At 42.5% G+C, this 18,116-nt stretch overlaps 1 protein-coding gene across 1 annotated transcript in view; it reads right to left on the reverse strand.

The window, feature by feature from the left end:
* Positions 1–18,116, reverse strand: part of NWD2 (NACHT and WD repeat domain containing 2) — a 469,190-nt gene that overhangs the window by 138,579 nt on the left and 312,495 nt on the right. The window lies entirely within an intron of this gene.

Genomic DNA, 18,116 nt, shown 5'->3' on the forward strand with positions numbered 1-18,116 from the left:
ATGCCACATATCAGTGCCACCTATCAGTGTCCATAAGTGTGGCATATTAGTGCTCCTCATCAGTGCCACCTCATCAGTGCCACCTCATCAGTGTCCATAAGTGCCACCTCATCAATGCCCACCAGTTCAGCCTATTAGTGCCCATCAGTGCCGCCTCATCAGCGCACATCAGTGAAGACGAAAAATTGCCTAGTTACAAAATTTTCTGACAGAAAAAAAGTAAAAAAACTATATTTTTTTCAAAATTTTGGGACTTTTTTTTTATTTAGTAAAAAATAAAAAACCCAGCAGTGATTACATACCAGCAAAAGAAAGCTCTATTTTGTGAGGAAAATTATAAAAAACTTGTCATTCAAAGTGCGACAGCTCTGAAAGCTGATAAATGACTTGGGCAGGAAGGGGGTGTTCATGCCTGGTAGGCAAGTGGTTAAAAATTAGCATGCTTTCTGCCCTATACTCACAAGCTAAATATGAACTATAAAGACCACTAACCAAAGGGAATAAGAAATTCTTTCATATCACCTAAACCCTAAAGAGCCTTCTGACTCCTCCAAACATCTTCTACACCCCCTGCATTTAGCCTCCAATCTTAAGAGGTCTGCAGAAGAATTACATTAAATAAATTACCAATCTGTACATTTTGAGGCTGGATGCTGTCTTCTCTAAACCTGCTGCCATTGGCACTGGCCCAGGAGTGTCATTATGGTAAGATCAGTCCTGATTACAGTATAAGAGCTTAATGGGTCACAAAGGCTTTTATTTGAGACACAAGGGGGTGTAAGCTTATGTTTTGCATGAAAGCCCTTTGAATTTTACTAAATGCTGAACATTAGGCAGACATAAAATATAACATATAGCAGTTGCCCAGTCATGCAGCAATTTTGGGCTTACATTTTCAGATCCTCTTTAAGCCTTTGGCTGTGTATTTAGCGATACATAAACAATTACGGTATATAAAATATTTTCAAAGGCCAGTTGTGTGTATTTTCCACTATAGGCAGACAACCCTCTGAGTTATTTTGTTTAGTGTCTGGTACAAGACATGTGTGGTCTGTGGTGCTGATACAACGGGTGGATTGTTGTTTTACAGGTGGTTATATTGCACCCAGAGGTCAATGCATTTAGCTATGAATTTAATTGATTTTTCAGAAGTAATCCTTGTAGTTCCATCACAAAAACAACAACTCTGTCAAGATTACTATGGTATGACAAATGCCTACTCTCCCCCATGGGGAATTACTGTGTGCATCCAAGCATCGCTATACAAGCAGACATAATCAAAGCACAATCCTGGAAGATATAATGTGCGTTGGAGATCATGCACATGCTTTTCAGAAAACAATCTAATGTTACAAGTATGCCATGTTTTAATACGGAATTAGCAAAGCTTTATTTACAACTCTGAGAACAATAGGAAACAAAAATAGAAGGTCCTTTGTAAATGCTATACTCAAATTTGGATTTAGGTAATTACTCCAATCAAGAGGTAAGTAATTATAATCACCAATGTACAGTACACTGCTAAAATCTCATCTTTTCCTGTGAAGCTAAGGCTCCATGCACACTGGACATTAAAATAATGTTATAAAAATGCCAGTAGCTTTGCAGTGAGTCTTCCAACATTTTTTAAACTTTTTTGCAATATCATTTATTCACATTTTTAGGCGTTTTTCCACGTTAGCGGTTTTTAGCGTTTTTTTTTTTTTTTTTTAATGGATCAAAAGCGCTAAACGCTGGTGAGCCATGTTTTTGAGCGTTTATCTGCATTCATTAGCGTTTATGAGCGTTTGCCGTTTTTTGTGGTCAGAAAAAAGACTCTTTTATGGCGTTCCGAAAACAGCCCATAAACTCCACTGCTGATAAAAGTTCGAAAACGTCCATGTGTGCATGGACACATAGGATAACATAGAGTGGAGTTTATGGGCTGTTAAAAAAAACCGCCCAAACTCCAAAAAAAGTCGGTTTATGAGCTCCAGCATGCATGGAGCCTTATGGCATTTAGAAACAGCCCATGAACTCCACTGCTGATAAACATCCAAAAACATCCATGTGTGCATGAACACATAAGATAACATAGAGGGGAGTTTATGGGCTGTTAAAAAAAAATGGCCAAACTCCCAAAAATGCCCGTTTATGAGCTTCAGTGTGCATGGAGCCTAATCCTTTTTTTTTTTTTTATTTGTGTCCCTGTACGGTTTTATTACTTCCGTCCAATGTATGATACTATTTTCCAAACTGGCAGTAATTTCTGTTTGCCTCAAGGGGGCCTCTTAACTACTTGCCTACTGGGCACTTATACCCCCTTCCTGTCCAGACCAATTTTCAGCTTTCAGTGATCTCATACTTTGAATAACATTTACTCAGTCACGCAACACTGTACCCATATGGAATACATGTCCTTTTTTTCACAAAAATATGGCCTTTTTTTGTGGTATTTAATTACCACTGTGTTTTTTATTTTTTGCGCTATAAATAAAAAAAGCGCACACATTTGATATAAACATTTTTTTTAGTTAGTAAATTTTCTTCATAAATTTTAGCCAAAATGTATACTGCTACACATCTTAGGTAAAAATGACTCAAATCGGTGTATATTATTTGGTCTTTGTGAAAGTTATAGAGTCTGCAAGCTATGGAGTCAGTCAATGAAAATTGATCATACCTGATGTACTGACAGCCTATCTCATTTCTTGAGACACTAACAAGCCAGGACAGTACAAATACCCTCCAAATGACCCCTTTTTGCTTTTTTGGAAAGTATACATTCCAAACTATTTAGTAAGAGGCATGGTGAGTTTTTTGAAGTTGTAGGTTTTTACCACAATTCTTTGGAAAATTAAGACTTTTTTTCTTACAAAAATTACATATTAACAGGTTATTTCTCTCACATGGCATATGCATACTTGCAACTACACCCCAAAACACATTATGCTACTCCTCCTGAGTATGGCGATACCACATGTGTGAGACTTTTTTACACCCTGGCCACATACAGAGGTCCAATATTTAACTAGCACTTTCAGACGTTCTAGGAGCATAAATTACACATCTAATTTCCTGACAACCTATCACACTTTTGAAGGCCCTGGAGCACCAGGACAATGGAAACGCCCATAAAATGACCCCATTTTGGAAAGCAAATACCCCAATGTATATTCTACGAGGCATAATGAGTCTTTTGAACATGTAATTTTTTTCCACAAGTTTTTGGAAAATGTGGAAAGAAAATGAAAACGCTTTCGTTTTTTTACACAAAAGTTGTCAAATTATACAGTATTTCTCACATAGCATGTACATAGCAAAAATGACACCACAAAATACATTCTGCTACTCCTGAGTAAGGGAGAGGAGAAACTGGAGCTTGTCCATAGGAAGGAGGACCCTGGCTAGGGTTAGACCCAGATACCCCAGCGCTGATTTTTTAATATTTTGGATCCATCCAAATCCCCATAGGGTCTGCACTGTCTCGCTGACACTCGCAGACAGAACTTGAACCAGCTACTCTCAGCTGGAGATTGTTTAGATATCACACAATGAGGATGCCATGAGAGAAAATCAGAGTAAAAACAGGGGCTATCGCCTTGATGAAGACCTGCAGTGTAGTGGACAGGTTAAAGACAACAAATTGGCAATGTTGTGTGCCTACAGCAAAATGCAGTTAGCATTGATATGCTGAAAAGATGAAGATATGCAAATGGACATTCTTTAAGTCCACAAATGCCAAAAAATCTTTCAGGTAAAAGGAGGCAATCACCAACTAGGCAGATTTCATATGACATTTTCGAACCAAAAGGAATCTTTTGAGAAAGTGTAGATCCAATATGGGCTTAACGCCTCATTTTGTTTTGGGAACAAAGACCACGTTTGCAAAGAAACCATGAAAAATTTCCCATGAGGGCATCCACTAATTAAGAGGAGGACTTGGAGGCTTTGGATTGGCTTTGATTTGGACCCATGATTTAATAGAAATTTAATAGATTTAATAGAAATAAAAGGAGATCTTTTTCCTCACTAGGTTTGAAGGGTTAGTAGTAGAAGCTTTTGCATTCCTCTTCTGGGGCAAAAGGGTACTCTTCTTGGCCATCCTTGATATCTGGTGAAGTGAATATACTAGACCACTAACGCAATAGCGTAAGGCTATGGGCAAGCCTTCTAATTGTGGGAGAATAGATGGATCTGTCTGTATGGATTCAGGGCCCTGAGTCATAGACTTGGACCAGACAGCCACTGTCTGGCAGAATGACATGGCTGCAAATGCAGGTAGCCTAACAGGGCCTACCATGGAGAATAAAACCTTGAGCCTGGGTTCACACACATATGCAAACACAGACATTGCATGTGATTTGCACCGCATTGCTGTGGCGATCACATGCGATGTCTGTGCAGTGCGAATTCAGCCATATGCCTCGTTTCCACTGAGCGGATTGGTTCGGTTCGGTACGGTACGGTGCGCTATTTTGGGTGTTTCCATTATGAAAGGGGCCCATATAACCGAACCGAACTGCTCCATTCAGGGTCCTGCTTCAGATGTGGGGCCATAGAAAATGGAACGGTTCCGTTAAGGCGGAGCTACGATACATTCCACTGATTGGCTGACAGAAAACCCTCTGCTGTGCTATGCTGAGGCATTTTTTCTAAACCCTGTATGGCCCCATGTGGTCCCACTTGCAGTGGAAACGCTCACCAGAATAGACCGGACCATTCTAGGCCATTCAAACTGTACCGAACTGAACCGATCCGCTCAGTGGAAATGAGGCAATACAGTCGTATGGATAAACTCACATTGGATTCGCATTTGGAGGTGCAGGAACCTTTTTTGCCACATTGGAGGTGCAGGAACCTTTTTTTTCCTTGTACTAGAATTGGATCGCATGGGTGTGAACAACCATGCGATCTGATTCCTGTCTGAATTCACAGTTTGCACTGTGATCTGCGAACCGATCAGGGGGTTCGCAGAGGGCAGTGTAAACTGCCTGCGGGGGCGATGTGCCGCGGGAACCGGAACTGGAATCTCGCTGGTTCCCGCATCGCAATAGTGTGAACCCAGGCTAAAGAAGGCCTCTAACCTCTTATCCACAGGGTTTTTAACTACAGAGACATCCTCCATCGGGACTGTTAGGGTCTTGTTAAGACAAAAGATGGCTGAGTTAACAACTGGGAGAGCCCACTTCTTCAAGAAAACATGTTGATGGGGACAAGAGCCTTGTCCCCACAATCCTGACTCATTGTTGGTGGGGGTCTGCGGGTGGGGGGCTTATCAGAATTTTGGAAGCCCCTTTAACAAGGGGACCACCAGATCCTACCCCCCCCCTATGTGAATGGGTATGGGGTACATTGTACTATTCACTTAAAAAAAGTGTCAAAAAGTAAAAACCACAAAAGACAGTTTTTGACAATTCCTTTATTAAAGAAAAAAAAAGTGTCCTGTGATGTCCATCCATCTTCAATCACGCCACCCGATGGACTCAAAAAATAGAAAAAACAAAAAAGCTCTGCCTAGATGGGAGACCTCTCGCCGAATGCTGTCTCTTGGCTATGACAGCTGCTATATAAGCACGGGCGGGGCCACCAGGTGACGTAAATGAGTGACCCCACCCCTCCTGATGGCATGTGCCATCAGAGGGGGCAAGGTCATCCGGTTACGTCAGTGGGTGGAGCCGCCCTTGCCTATATAACAGTTGTCACAGCCAAAAGACAGCAGTTGATAGAAGCCCTCCCATGCAGTGGAATATTTTCATTTTTTTCTATTTTGCGGGTCAGGCGGCGTGATTGATGATGGATGTACATCACGGGACACTGTCTTTTGTGTTTTTTACTTTTTTACACTTTTTTTTGGTAAATGGGTAGGGGTACAATGTACCCCATACCTATTCACATAGGGGCATTGGATCTGGGGCCCCCTTGTTAAGGGGGGGGTACAGCCCATCCCTACTGAGGCCATCTTTCCAGTGGGGTTCAGGTAAGGTCCCCCGAAACATAACCAAAGAGTCAAGTGCTGAAAGAATATGAGAACAGGGTCTTAAATACTTTTTTCTTGGGGGTGGGGTTCAGCCTTGGGGACCCAGAGGAAAAAAAAATAGGTAGTGAATTGTGCATGTGGCAAAATTGTGATAACATTTAGAGAAACTTAAAAGTTCAGAAAACACAGAAAGCAGATGCAGAAGTCAGAATACATATTGCACAGTGTATGGGGGACAGAAGTGCTTATTGCAAAGAGAGCAGGGGTCAGGGGTGCATATCGTATGGGGTGCAGGGGTCAGGAGTGAGTAACACAAAGTGCAGGAGTCAGGAGAGTGAAATGCTACAAAGTACAACAAAAAATGACCTCCCTTTCCAAGCCCCACCACCATATACAGATCCTCCCCTTCCACTAGCACAGATTCCCTCTCAGCACAGCTCTCCCCACAGTACAGTTCCCTCCTTTAGTACGACCCCAGTACAGATTTCTCCCCCCTGTACAGCTCTTCCTCCTTAGTACAGTTGTCCCCTCCAGTATAGTTCTGCCCTTTCTTTACAGATTTCCTCCTCAGTCTAGTTCTCTCCCCCAGCAAAGCTCTGCCCCCTTAGTACAGTTCTGCTCCCCTTATTAAAGCTCTCCCCACCCAGCACAGCTCCCCCCCCCCCCCCACAGAACCCCCCCCCCCCCCCCCCGACATAGCTGTCAGCACTAACTTCTATCTATGTCCCTACTTGAGAAATAAAAGGCAAAAAGTAATTTCTTCACCTAAGAGCAATAGCAAAACAATTGACGCTTGCTGGGAGTGAGGGGGTCTGAAGGTCTATCACACACCTAAAAAGGTAGGACAACTCACCCTGATGATTAAATTCTGGTGCTTCATTGGTAACAATTTCAACATCATCTTGGTTGGGAACTACAGGTTGAAATCCTTTTAGGGCTGAGTTCACACCTCCGACGGATGTGGCTCGCAGCAGGGGCCCAGTCCATCCCTGTTCTCCGGACCAATCAGGGGTGAATTTTTGCCTGAATTCGACCCTGAAACAGAGCCAAAGACGCACAGCGTTCCTGTGCAATCCGCTCTGCAGCCGCAACAGAGATATTTGAACCGGCTCCATAGAGAGCTGGTCACAATCTTCTGTCATGAGAATTGGATGCGGGGATACCATATCCAATTCGCATAGTTATGAACCCAGTCTCAGGCTATCTTTGATCATATATTGAGCCTTTATGCATTTGTATTCGTTTCACAGATGACATAAAAAAATTCTTTGAAAGCCCAACTCTGGAAATCTGAAAATTCACCTTTGCAGTGGGGCTGCACCTGCACCATAAGGGTTAACTGCTATTTTTTTCTAGGAGAGAGCAAAAACACTTTTACTTACCTAAGCCTTCACTCCCCCAGCATACCATACTTTCCTATGCTCCAACAGTAGACCGTCCATCTGCATCATCACGTCCAGTGCATTTACATGGACCCTGCATCATACTTTGTTAGAACCTAAGAGCACTGGAGCATGGAGGAGAAGATGCTGCAAAGGACTGGCCTAGCAGCATGAAGGACCCGAGGATCGGGTAATCAAATCTACTTTTCTATGCCCCCTAGACCTAAACAAGCAATTAACCCTTGCATTGTGGGTACAGCCCCACTGCAAGGGAGAATATTCAAGTTTCCTGGAATTGAGCTTTTATTGTCATGCTAAAATCCAAACAAGTTACCTATTTATGTCACACCTTTTCTTTGCAAGTGTCCTGTTATTTTTATACTCCTGCAAAATATTCCAGAATAAAACTTCAAAATGGCCACTAGATGGTGATGTGGCAATTTGCTTATGATAATAAAGTTCCCTTTTATACAGCATTATGATAATGTTCACACTGAAATAAATTATCACAGCAATTATACAAAAATTCACACTTCCCACCATCAAGCACTTAAATCTTTTTTTAAAGGTGATAAATTCTCACCAATTAACAAAGAAACAACAGAGACAATATTTTAATTAAAATTGCAGCAACATCTACGTGTTTGGGTAATTCTCCCTCTGCCCTATTCAGTTTATAGATGATGGATTTGATTCTGTTGCCTTTTATACAATATTAAATTATGCACAGTTCTGCTATGAAGGGCTTGTATGTTAACCTAGAAAAAATAAAAACAAAGCAGTGAAATCTAAGTGTTATAGTTCACGTTGTCTACAAGCACCATGACAGTGTTAAAGAACTTTATTATCATGTAATTTTCCAGTACTTTTAGTTAGTTTAATACATATACTATGTAAAACATTTTAGCACATATACCTTTAATGTCTAGATCAGCAAAAACTATTTTGTTTTTGGATTTTTACAAAAAGTGACATAAACAGAGTGATTATTGAATGCCAGACATATTTCTACAAAGAGATATTTCTACCTGAGCTACCCATATCCACGTAACTTATGACCTCAACAGGAGGTAGGACCTGTCACCCCGACTGGGTACAAACTGTGAGCAGGATCCTCTGATGTTCTTGATCAAGGCAGCCCTCTAGTGACCTTATTGAGGGTCACTGGTGATGACATACAGTATATGCTTAATTCTTACTTTGTAGATAACTATCCTATGAACTTCGAACCTTGATATTGTCTTATCACAGTAAAAACAGAAAACACATACTTTTTGGTGCAGTCACAAATTAATAAAATCTGTAGTGGTTCTTCTGGTGCGACTACTTCTGGTATTGTTAATTGTTTATCGATTTACTTATTAATTTATCTAATTATTTAGATACTTTTACCACTATATGCCTGGTTGCGTAACTTAAATATCATGAACTCAATTCACAATTCACAAGTGAGAGGGAGCATACTGAGAAGATTTCCAGACATCCCAGTTTTTATGGAAGGCCGGGGCTCTTCTTTCCTTATACGCTAACATTTTTTCCATTGTGTAGTGGGCATTCACTCTGGAAATTACTTCTTCAATTTTTGGGGGTGATTGAGAGCGCCATCCTCTTGCTAATGCTATGCGTGCTGCAAATAGTATATTGATAACAACCTTTCTCATCAGGTGAGGAACGTTTTCTATGCCCAGGCTGAGGAGGGGAAGTTCAGGGTTTGGTGTGATTTTGGTATTTGTGATTGTATGAATGATGGAAGTCACTTCCTGCCAGAAGGGTTTTATTACCTTACAGCTCCACAAAATGTGTAGAAGATTACCAGTGTTGTTACAGTTCCGCCAGCAGAGTGGAGGAATGTTCGGATTCATTTTATGGATACGTAGGGGTGTAAGGTACCACCTATGCAGTATCTTCTGTGTGTTTTCCCAGTGGTCTATGCATGCTGAAGATTTACCATTGCTTTTTACAGCCAGATGCCATTGATGCAATGGGAATTCTTTGTTTAGTTCCTGTTCCCACTTTCTCTTGTTGGGCAATTTAGTCTGCATGTATGGGGGGGTAGCGAATTTGTAGAATAAAGATATTCCCTTGTGTTTCCCTAGGTTTTTGCTTAATAGATAGTGCCAAAGTATTTGTGGAATTTTTAGTGGTCTAGGGGTGTTGGATTTGATGTAATGCCTAATTTGAAACAATTGGTATCTTTCCAGTGCCTCCTGTCCCTGTAGTTCAGGTGTAAAGAAATGTTCCCCTTTCCTTTTAAAGGTTTGGGTTGAGATGTTTGGTATCGAGTATTTATACGTTGCTAATGGGATATGTATTTCTTGCATTGTAGTATCCGTGAAGGGCTGTTGTAACATGGAGGACCATGCTGTTAAGGAGGCTTGTATAGTAGGGTACAGTGGTATGGTTGGTCTATGGTGTACACCGGCAGCTAACGCCAGTGCTGGAAGATTATGGCCGGGGGTAATTTCTTGTTCTATTTCAGACCATCTGTTGTCGGTTTGACATGAGAATCAATGTCGTGTTTGTTCTAAAATAGCTGCTTGGTAATAAATGTGAGCGTTGGGGAGTCCAACCCCTCCTAAGTGTTTGTGTTTGTACAGATGTGTCAGTGCAATTCTGGGTCTTTTACCTGCCCAAATAAACTTATTTCGAATTTTCGCTAATTGTGAGAAGAATGATTGGGGGATAGGTATGGGTAGTGTTCTAAAATGGTAAAGGAGTTTAGGTAATATTTGCATTTGATATGCAGCTATTCTCCCCATCCATGATAAGTGCAGTTTGCCAATTTGGACCATCTCTTCTTCAATATTTGCAAGTAGAGGAGGGTAGTTGCTAGAATATAGTTTAGCAGAAGAGGAGGTGAGCTGCACACCAAGATACGTAATTGACGGGGGGTCCCAATTACAGGGAAATATATGTTTGATAGTGCTGTGTTCTTCTGTGGGTATATTGAGTGATAGAGAGAAGCCTTTGTTTGTGTTGATTCTGTAAAAGGAGACTTGACTGAATTTGTGTAATAGTTTTTTAATTTCTAGTATAGATGCTGTTGGATTGGATAAGGTTAATATTATATCGTCGGCAAAGAGTCCAATCTTATGATTTTCATTACCTATTCTAATGCCTTTGATAGCTGCATTGGACCTGATACATTGTGCCAGAGGTTCTATAATAAGTGAGAAAATTATTGGGGAGAGGGGGCATCCTTGTCGCGTACCATTTGATAATAGGAAAGGATCAGATAGGAGACTAGAGGTATATACTTGGGCTGTGGGGTTAGAGTATAGGGACATAATTGCTGAATGGATCAATCCCGATATACCAAATTTGTGTAAGGTTTTTGATCGGTAACCCCAGTGCACCCTATCAAATGCCTTTTCATGATCTAAGGCTAGAAAAATACTCTGTACTTGATTAATTTCTGCGAATTGCAGGAGATCTAGCATCCTTCTAGTTCCATCTGGTGCTTGCCTGCCCTTCACGAATCCCACCTGATCTAGTCCTATAAGATAAGGGGTAATTTCCAGTAATCTGTTGGCCAGAACTTTTGCATATATTTTTAGGTCAGAGTTAAGTAATGATATTGGCCTATAGTTTTGGGGGTGGGAGTCGTCTTTGCCGGGTTTGGGTAATGTAACTATTATTGCTTGGAGCATTTCCTTTGGGAAGGATCCCGTTGTAGCTGCTATATTGAAGACATCTACTAGGTTTGGCGCTAGGAGGGAGCTAAAAGCTTTATAGTACTCAGCGGAGAAACTGTCCGCTCCTGGGGATTTATGCATGGGGAGAGATTTGATAACTGTCTCAATTTCTGCACTAGTGATTGGGGAGTTAAGGGCTTGTAGTGTTGTTGTGTCTACTGAAGGCAGTTGGATTCCTTGAAGGAATTCATCTATTTCTCTATCCGTAGGTTTATGGGTGGATGGGTCTTTATTGAGGTTGTAAAGGGATTTGTAATAGTCCCCAAAGGCATTAGCTATGTCCTTAGGATTGTGAAATAAGGTATTGGAACCTTATGATGTTGAATGCGAGTGATGTTAGATTTAGCATGTCTTTTTTTGATTTGTGAAGCCAGAAGTTTGCTTGCCCTGTTATTTTGAGAATAAAAGGATAGTTTCAGCCTTTTGAAATATAGGTCGTAGTCTGCCCTAAGTTCCTGTCGCAATTCTACATGACAGGAATTAAGGCATTTCAAGATGCTGGGGGATGTGGTGCCGGGGTCCTTGTGTTGGGCCTCTAGTTCTGCGATGGACTTGTGAAGCTGTGCTAAATGTTGTGCCCTCTTTTTCCTTTCCCTAGAGGCAATTTGAATAAGAATACCCCTAGCATAAGCTTTGTGTGCACACCAGATCGTTGTTGGAGAGCACTCCCCATTATTATTGAGACTAAAGTATTCTTTAAGTTTCTCCTCTATCTCATCTTTAATGTGGGGGCATGACAGAAGATAGGTATTGTTGCGCCATAGTGGTTTATGGGATGTTTTGTTGTCAACCTCAACCTCAATGGTTACTGGTGCATGATCAGACCAAGTAATGTTGAGTATATCAGCCTTTTTCACCTTCTGCAGGGTGTATATATCTGTTAGAAAGAAATCAATTCTAGAGTAGCTATTGTTCACTGTGAAGTAATATGAGTAGTCCCTCTCGGTGGATCTAAGGCAGCGCCATGGATCAAAGAGTCTTTCTTCATGACTCCAGGATCCTAAAGAGGGCCTCTTCCTTAGAGCCACCGAGGAAGAGTCAAGTTCATCATTCATAACCATATTGAAATCCCCACATATTATGAGATTGCCCTTTTGTAAGGATTTGGCAAGTGTAACAACTTTACGTATAAATTTCATCGGCTTAACATTTGGGGCATATAGGTTTACCAGTGTGTAGAGAACCCGGTCTATTTCTGCAACCAAGATAATAAAGCGTCCATGGGGGTCAGTATGAATCTGCAATAAAGAAAAAGTTAGAGTGTCCTTAATACCAATCAATACCCCATTTTTTTTCGAAATGTTATTGGCGGTGAACACTTTGGGAAATTTCTTGTGCGTGCACTTTGGAGGATTGCTGCTGGCAAACTGTGTTTCTTGAGTACACAGGATGTCACATTTCAGGTCCAGAGCTGACTTCCACATGGCCCTGCGCTTATAAGGGCTGTTTAAACCTCTCACATTGTGTGATACTATTTTAAAGTTCATTCCATTCAATGAGTGCAAGCTGTTGCCATCTAGTGGTAGGAACCAATAAACAATATGCTTTTGAGCTTTTGTTGGGTGCGTGTAGCATTTGAGGTAAAGTTTCTGAAGTAGGATTTAGAAAAGCCAAAAGAAAAGAAAAAACAAGAACAAAAAACAAAGCTGAGTTATGCAGCAATATGGAACAGTCAAACAGAAAAGTTTGTATAGAACAGTTCACAGGAGTCATCCTGTAATTGAAGAGGGGGGTTAACTAGAATTCAAATTAGCCGAACAACGGTTGCTTCTTGAACCTACATTTGGGTTCATGAGAGGTTTAGAAGGTATCAGGGGTTATTGATTCTGAGAGAGTTACCTCAAGCGTATAAGAGCCATCAGCAGAGGCAAACATAAATCAGAGTGTTGCCTACCTGCCCCTTCTGGTTTGACGGTGATTGTTTCGTTTGTCATGTAGTGGATCAGGGTCTGCAGGTTCTCCACCTTGAGGTAGAAGACGCCATCTTTTGAGGAACTCCTTACCTTTTTCAAGCAAAGTGATTGCGTGCAATTTGTTATTCATTTCTAGCAGCAGTTTGGCAGGGAATTCCCATTTGTAAATAATTTTATGGTTGCGTAAGATTTTTGTAATAGGGACTAAATTATGCCTTGCCGTTAACATCGCTTGCGATAAGTCTGCAAACAATGCAATTCCGGTAAATGGATCAGGAAGTGTGGGGTGCTGCCTGGCAAATCGCATTAATTGATCCTTTATGTGGTAAAAGTGGATCCTAGCGATGACATCCCTGGGGATTTGATCAGGCAGGAATGTTGGCTTAGGCAGTCTGTGGGCCCTGTCTTTGATTATGTCGCTAGGTCCTAGAGACGGTATGACCGTTGTCATGAGCTTTTGGAGGTACGCAGTGAGTTCTGCTGGTTTGATCAATTCGGAGATCCCTCTGAATTTAATATTGTTCCTGCGTGCCCTGTCTTCGATGTCTGCCATTTTTAGACGCATGGATTTGATCTAATCTTCTACATCAAAGTGAGCATCCACCAGCTCATTATGTGCTAGTGTGAATTCCTCCATTTTTTTTTCCACATAAGTGACTCTACTGCTGAACGCTGACAGTTCAGTTTTGGTGGTGTGCATAAATGCAGACATGTCCTGTTGGAGGGCCCCCCTAAGAGTCATTAACATTTCTTTCATTGTGGTAACCAGGATGGGCTGCCCGGATGTGGGGAAAGCATCTAATTGCTGGCCATAGGAGGAGGATTCCTCCATTATGTCTCCCTCCGTCCCTGCCTCATCCTGATTCTCCTCCTCCACCCCAATCCTCCTTTTCTGCTCCACAGGGCTGTCAGAGGGTGAGGATGGTAGTGGATAGCGTATGGGATCAGACTCACCCAAGGATGATGACGGATGGCTGCAGGAGTGTGCAGGGGATGCTGAGTTCCTATTATCAGAGCGGACGCCATCTTGGAAATCTCGGCCGGCCGTGAGGTCAATTTTTTCAGTCCCTCTCTCGTTTTTCTCTTGTTCATTGTGACCGCTGTAATCCCCTTGTTCTCCTCTCACTGTGGATGTAGTTTGGGTTCGTGTAGGTTAGCTGTGAGCCGCGATATATAGGCCGCCGTGGCAGAGCACTCTCCTCACACTACCATCCGCTCTGGCTGCCGGCTCCACCCCCCTTCTTGTTTTTGGATTTTTACTGCTAAGGTGACTCACACTGGATTCTTAAATCTCTTAGGGGAAACCTCCTTGTCAATCTCACCCCAAAAGATCAATGAATATGGTAGGCAATTCAATCTGGTGTGGGAAGATGCAGTTGACATACAATATATAGCTGTGAACTGCCTTATTTGCCAAAAAAATTATAATTCTTTCCAGGAATTACAGTGAAGAAACATCCTTATGGCTCGTCACGCGTAAAGTTGGGGATGGGGGTGGGGGGTGGGGGGTGCTAAAGCCCTGTGGTTTACCTGTGGTTTTACCACCCCTAATCCCCTTTAGCTGCTGAGCCAGCAGCCAAAGGTATACATATGCCACAGCAGGAATCAAGATCTCTGTTGCTTTTGGTGGGTGCTACCGCCTGTCAATCATGAACCCATTCAAGTAAATGGGGCCACTCTGCAAATGCCCCAAAACTGCATGCTTCTGTGGGGTCCAAGGGGTAAAGCAGGTGGTGAGAAAGCAACACAACACTGCCTGCTTGAACCCCTTGTTTGCTGTACTGCACAAGGTTGCAGGGCACTTGCAGAGTGGCCTCATTCACTTGAATGGGTCATGCTTGGCAGGTGCTACACCCACCAACCATGACAGGGCGTATAACTCCTGCAACATATAAACACCCCTGGCCACTGCAGCTCAAGGGGGTGCGGTTGGGGTACGGGGTGATAAAAGCACTCCTTATCTATTACCACCCCCCAAACTGCAAATCTAATTTAATCCTTACTGTTCTGAGCCCCCTATAAGGCTGCTTTCACACTGTGCTGCGGTTTACCTGCACTGCGTGTGCAGCACAGTGCATCTGCAACTTTCCTGGGTTAGCTGCACTTTGCCATAGACTTCTATTATATCCTGCGGGGGTTTGGTGCACTTTCTGAATGCAAGAGTTTTGGTGCGCTTTCAGAAAGTGCACCAAACTCCCGCAGGTTATAATAGAAGTCTATGGCTTAGCGCAGCAAAGCCGCAGGAAAGCTGCAGGTACACTGCAGGGACGTGCGGTGAGGTCAGTGGCTGGTGAGGCACTGGCTAGTATCAGAGCCAGATACACACAGGTTACATACGCTTCGATCCCTAGAGTGAGAGCAAAAATTCTAGCACTAGACCTCCTCTGAAACTTTATACGTGTAATCTGTAAAAAAATCTAAAGCGTCACCTATGGAGATTTTTAAATACTGAAGTTTGGCGCCATTCCACGAGTGTGCGCAATTTTAAAGCATGACATGTTAGGTATCTTTTTACTTGGCATAATATCATCTTTCACATTATTAAAAAAAATTGGGTTATCTTTAGACCCCTTTCACACTGGGGCATTTTTCAGATGCTTTTGGGCTAAAAATAGCACCTGTAAAGCCCCTGAAAAACACCTCCCCTGCAGTCCCAGTGTCCCAGTGGCAAGGATTGTGGGGATGAGGCCCTTGTCCCCAAAGCACCCTCCCCATGTTGAGGGCATGTGGCCTGGTGCATTCAGGAGGGGGGCACTCTCTCATCCCCCCTTTTCCTGTGGCCTGCAAGGTTGTGTGCTCGGATAAGTATGGATTTTGAGGGGGACCCCTACACCATTTTTTTAAAATTTTGCCTCGGGGTTCCCCTTAAAATCCATACCAGACCTGAGGGCCTGGTATGTATTTTGGGGGGACCCCTACGCAATTTTTTTTTTTAATTTTGGTGCAGGGTTCCCCTTAATATCCATACCAGACCTGAAGAGCCTTGAACATCGGGCTCATCCCTAATTTCTAGCATAGGTAATAATTTCCGTCGTTCTATTCCCATCTGTTTATTACACCAGAAAATGTATTACTGTAGCTTTAGGTTAAAGAGATTCTCTTGCTATCTAGAGAATTAAATAAAGATATTTGCACAAACAGATGTTATACTCATTCACATGGGGGATGGGGGATCTGGGGGCCCCTTGTTAACCTTTTGCTCACTGGGCACTTTCACCCCTTCCTGCCCAGGCCAATTTTCAGATTTCAGTGCTATCACGCGCTTTCATTGCTGTCGCAGGAAGCACGATCACAGGGGGACGTCAATAGACGCCCTCCTGAAAAAACCTCACTGTAGCCATCATGAAGAGGTAAAAGGGGGCTTCCAGATTCTGATAAGCCACCTCGCCACCCCCACAAACACTCAGCCACGGTTGTGGGGAAAAGGCCCTTGTCCTCATCAACATGGGGACAAGGTGGTTTGCTTCTTTGGGGGAATCCCCCCTACCCAAAAGCACCCCCCCATGTTGAGGGCATGTGGCCTGGTATGATTCAGGATGGGGGGAGGCGCTCGCTCACCCCCCCCTTTCCTGGTCTGCAGGGCTGCATGCTCAGATAAGGGTCTAGTATAGATTTGTCAGGGGACCCCACGCCATTTGTTCTTCAATTTTGCCATGGGGCTCCCCTTAAAACCCATACCAGATCCGAAGTGCCCGCTATGGATTTTGGGGTGGGGGCATGCAGTTTATTTTCTTTAATTTTTATTTGATGGCAATTGTTTTGTTTACACTCAGCAGTCGTCAGGGAACCCCACTAACAGCTGTTGAGTCATCAGGATGTGGAGGATAGCAACAGAGTCTGTTTAATATTTGAGTATAAGTCTGCTTCAATGTGTATAGGGTATCACATAATATAAACATACATCCAAATCTCTGAATAACCAAAAATTTGTCCGAATTTATATTTGAGCTGAAACAAATTGCACATGTCTAGGGGTGACCAGATATCCCAGAGGTATGAGTACAGGGGTATATTAGCACCCCTTACCCAATTTCACACAGAGTTAAAAAGTAAATACACATACACACTGATGTACAAAGTATTTTCATTCAAATAAAAACACATAAAAATACATTTCTAATAATGTCCAGAAGTGACTCTACATCAACTGTGGCAGCCAACAATATAATTTATGTAAACCACACCAGTGATATAAATCCAGCATCAATTATGATGACATGTTGACCAACTTGCATACGCCACATTCCTGTTGCTTAATAACCAATTCCCGGCTGTAGTTATGTAGATTTAAAATCAGTTGACTTGATCCAACTATTGGCCCATTTGTATCCGATATTCCCTCCTTCACATTTAAACGGGCTAAATCATTAAAAGATCAACTAGTCATGAGCGAATATCTGGGAGGAGGGGGAAAGAGAGACCCCTGCAAACATCCAGGGACATATAGATGTGGGGGCTGTGGCTATTGCCAATTTATGAATATTTCAAAAAACATAAGATTACCTAATGATGAAAAGTACTAACCTAAGCACTATGCAAATTGTCGAACTCCTGGTGTGGTATACCTTTTGCTATGTGATTGCCCATGTTTCTATATCGGGAAGACAAGTTTAGAATTCTGGAAGCAAGCGTACCGACATATTGCATCTATGAAATCATGCAACCCAAGCCTCCCCCTTGGTAGACATGTTTCTGCCATCCACGATGGAAGTTTTCCAAAAATATAATTTTTGATTTTAGTTCGCATACATCCGGGTATTCGTGATGGTGACTGGAATAAGATCCTCCTGCAACACAAACAGAGATGGATCTTTTGCTTAAATGCAACCAAACCTCCTGGCTTGAATGAGTCTATTTCATTCAGGCCATTTTTGGAAGGATTCGCATCGGGGGATCAGAATGGGATCCCATGATGCGAATCTGAGATCTTAACTGTCTCCCATATCTCGGTACGTCCGTCTCCTGCAACAAAAACTATTGTCTGTCACTCATAGGTGTGCGCAGCCTATTGCATTAGGGTGTGCACCCCAAAGCTCAAATACATATGCGTGTGTATATGTACTGATGGTGTCAGTAGGGCAGTGTCAGTAGTTGTATTTTTATTCCTTTAACCACTTGCCGACCGGGCCATAGCCGAAAGACGGCTGCAGCGCGGTCGGCTAGTTCT

The sequence above is a fragment of the Aquarana catesbeiana genome, linkage group LG01 (assembly GCF_042186555.1).
Source record: "Aquarana catesbeiana isolate 2022-GZ linkage group LG01, ASM4218655v1, whole genome shotgun sequence".
Classification (NCBI taxonomy): domain Eukaryota; kingdom Metazoa; phylum Chordata; class Amphibia; order Anura; family Ranidae; genus Aquarana; species Aquarana catesbeiana.